Source organism: Octopus bimaculoides, chromosome 11 (assembly GCF_001194135.2).
Source record: "Octopus bimaculoides isolate UCB-OBI-ISO-001 chromosome 11, ASM119413v2, whole genome shotgun sequence".
Taxonomy (NCBI): Eukaryota; Metazoa; Mollusca; class Cephalopoda; order Octopoda; family Octopodidae; genus Octopus; species Octopus bimaculoides.
In genome coordinates this window covers 71,997,688-72,002,169 of record NC_068991.1, presented here as the reverse complement: position 1 = coordinate 72,002,169, position 4,482 = coordinate 71,997,688, and positions in this window count along the sequence as shown.

Genomic DNA, 4,482 nt, shown 5'->3' with positions numbered 1-4,482 from the left:
CTCTCTCTCTCTCTCTCTCTCTCTCTCTCTCTCTCTCCTCCAATGATACTTTGGAAATAGTACATTGTGTACCATTCACAAGAAGAGCAACCTGTCTGACCTGCTACACCAACTATTGAGACATCGTTCCCAGTAGTGTTGCAAGGTTTTAAAGTTAGGAGGAGCAAACACACACAAAAAAAGAAAAGGGTGCTGTGATACAAAACAAACAATTTTTAACTCATTTCTCTGATATTACACAAAATATTTCATTAGGTATAATATGCATAATTGTATTCCACATTCATTAATTTCATGTTCATTATCAATGTCATTATTTATGAAACGTACAACTACTGATATAGGTGTGATGTGAAAAAGATGAAACACCACTGGACCGTCCAGTGTCAAGAGGTTATTACGTTGGGGTTTGTTTTGGTTCTTTAGACATCAGTGGCCACCAGAACATCACAGGAGATTGAACAGACAGCTCAAAAACTCCAGAAACTTCTTCCAAGGCCATGTGACTAATAAAAAACAAGAGATTCAACTGTTATTGTACAAGTGAAGTAAAGAGGTAAAAAACATTGCTAAAAAGGCACCAATTTGCTTGGGTGGTGGGGCGACAGTTGCTCCTCTTGCTCCCCTCTCAGCGACAACACTGACCATTCCCACCTCCAACATCTCAAAGGTGTCAGAGACGGTCATTAAGAACTACAGTCTCTAACAAATTAAATCCATCTCCCTCCTTTATGACCCCTAAATCCGGATCTACTGGGTTTCTTAAATCTTTTCTCCAGATCTACTGGATTTCTTAAATCCTTTCAAACACCAGTAGACCACTAGGTAAATGCTTGCCTATGAATTCCATCCATCTCTTGTCTCTTGGATGGTAAGCTTTTTGTCAGATGGCACTGTAATGGGATGTGTTGATGGAGCTCTCTCTGATCCACACACTAATCAGTTCCAGTGTGCCTCAAAGTTGGGTTACATCCCCAACCATCTTCCTCCTATACATCAATGATCTTCTTGAAAAAACTCCTTTACAGATGAGGCCACCCTTCATTCCTTCCTAACCATTGACATATATATCAGCCACATGCCACCAAGACACTTTGCTCAACCATGCACTGCCTCTATAAATAGAAACCTCAAAAGAATTCTCCAATGGAATCAGTCTTTTCTCCTTCAATGGCATAAATGTACAATTGCTACACTTATGAAGACATGAATACTATATTATATAACACCCAAATATGAACAAACAACAAGAACCTTCAAAGTTGCTGCAATTATTATAGGTTTTACCATCATTGAGAAGTTCTGACAATCTCACATTCTCAGTATGATGAAGACTATCTCACAGACGCTGGTCTTCTACATCTTGTTCAAAATCTGAAAATACTCACGTCTGAAGTTGCTGATTCTGTACAAAAATCGATTCACCATGTCAGGGATGGTAATAAAAATGCTGACACTGTAGATCATATCACAAAAAATGAAAAACTATCTGGCTGATTAGTATAAAGCAGCTCTTCAACACACTCTGGCCTTATCTTGAAAGACATGCTGTGTTCCCTCTCTGCCTCTTCTACCACTACTGCAGGAGCCTCTGTTTCTTCGTGTTGTTTGGTCACATGTTGCATCCACTCAGGTACTCCTGATTCATTCATTTTTCTTCCTTTCATTACCCACATGCACGTGTGTGTGTGAGTTTGTTTTTCATGGCTTAGAAGTTTAACAAGTACCACAGTGAAATAAATACCATGATTGATGTAACTAACAAACCCCTCTAAGTCAGGCGAGAACCGCAGCATAGCTACAGTCCAACGATTGAAACCAGTGAAAGAATAAAAGCACAATCAAGTATCTTTAATTTGCTATGATGGGTTTTGTTTTTTGTCCAACAATCACCCTCTTCTGGCTTGATGCTGTGGGAACTGGTATGTAGCTGGTGCAAGCTTCAAACAAACTTATATCATGGATCTCTACATTATCCACTGCATCGTTGTCTTCTAAACTTCTACAAGGGGACATATGACAGTTACCAAGAAACCATAATCTGCATGGAGTGTATGCAACCCCTATCAATATTAGGTAATGAAAAATCAAAAGACAAGGCCTAAGTGGGAGCCCGACCAAATTAATTAAGTTGTGATGTTGCATTATTCAGACAACTGTAAATTGTATGATTTCAAGCATAATGAATCTTCATTTGGATGTAAAAGAGAACTGTGGTTATTCCTACACAATCTTTGCCAAAATAAGACTATCAAATTTCATCGAAAGAGACTGTTATGGGAGATTAATATCAGAAACTAAGATGAAATGCTTTTTTGATTTATTATCAAATTTGACTGAGTTTTCTGAATCAGATCTCTTCTCTGCAAAACCAAATATCATATTACCAAAAAACAAAGACAGATTGAAAGATTTATCCTCTACTCAAACACAATTACAGTTTTCGTTTTTGGAGGTTTTTCTTTTCTTTTTAATAATTCTCTGATAAACCAAAAAGGAAAATATGTATTTTATATTAAAAAAACAAATGCAATATATTTTCTCTAGCTGCAAAGCTGTTATTCTTCTCTGCTTTTCTCAGAATCTTCAAAGGCTAAGAAAAAGAATATCTCTAGATTGGTTGTGAAATATGATACTTCAATAGTTTAACAGTTGAACTTTTGATTGAAGTCCATCAATTGAAATGTTTTAGTGAGTCCTGATTTCTTTTGATAAATAATTCAATGGATCTTTGTCCTGGATAAAGAACAATACTGTTTCATCTGTGAATAATAATTTAATAAGCTAACTGTGCTAACTCTGCTCTGGTGGCAGTTTAACCTATGTCTAAGAAAATGTGTACATTCGCTGACACCACATACACATAGGCCTACTTATTCAGGCACCTTTCTCCCTGGGTCATCATTCTTGCTGTCGTCGTTATCACTCTCATCATCACCATCCCCGTCGTTATCATCATCATCATCATTGTTGTCGTCATCGATGTTGTAGTAATCATCATCATCATCATCATCATTGTCGTCATCATCGTCGTCGTCGTCATTGTCGTCGTCATCGTCGTCGTCGTCGTCATCATCATCATCATCTTCATTATCATCATCATCATCATCTTCATTATCATCATCATCATCATCATCATCATCATCATCGTCATCATCATCATCATATTAGAGGAGTTGACCTGAATAAAATCGAACCCTTCAACTAAGTCATCCCCCAAGTTTGGAGGGGTGGGCAGGAGCATTGTCTAACATGAGGAGGCATTTTAGTGGCAAGATTTTTCTTGCAGATTATTTTTTACCACTCGGGGCAAAAACTTCATGAAACCATTCAATAAAAAACTGTCTGATTACCCAAGCCTTGATATTAGCCCACCACATAACAGGCAAACACAAACATACACACACACACATATATAGGACAGGCTTCTTTCAGTTTCTATCTAGGCTTTGGTCGGCCTGAGGCTATAGTAGAAGACACTTGCTCAAGGTGCCACGCAATGGGACTGAACCCAGAACCACGTGGTTGGTAAGCAAGCTACTTACCACACAGCCACTCCGGTGCCTATGTATATATATATATATATATATATGTGTGTGTGTGTGTGTGTGTGTGTGTGTATTTATGTATTTATTTTTATACACATACACACACACACACACACACACATATATTTCAGGTTTCTCTCAGTTTCTGTCTATCATATCTGCTGACAAGGTGTTGGCTGGCCCAAGGCTGTAGTAGAAAACAGTTGCCAAGATGCCACAAGACACCTTTTCCCACGACATTAGCAACGCACTGAATACTTTCTGTCGACAAGTTGCTTGTTTTATTATCAACAGATTTTTATTGTTTCATACGCAGACACACACAGCCACACAGACACAGACACACTCACACACACATGCATGCACACATACATGCACACACACATGCACACACACACACACACACATGCACACATACATGTGCATACACACAGACACACACACATAAACACACACACAAACACAAACACTCTCTCTCTCACACACAAACACACACAGAAACACTCACACACGCACATACACACATACAAACACACATGCACACAGACACACACATTCACACATACATGTGCACACACACAGACACACACACACATGCACACATACAAACACTCTCTCTCTCTCTCTCTCTCTCACACACACACACACACACTAACACACACATACAGGCACACACACACACATACTAACATACATACATACAAGCACACACACAAACACACACACTAACACACACACAACTATACATGCACTTATACTCATGTGGGAAGTCTAAGCCATGCAAGTAGTCCGACCCATGCAAGCAAGGAGAAGTAGGCATTAAAATGATGATGATATACATACATACATGGTGGTTGTCTACTACTCCTTGTGCAGAGTCTGACCACCTCCTGCACCTACACCGTAGATCCATCATGGCGTCTGATGTGGCTTT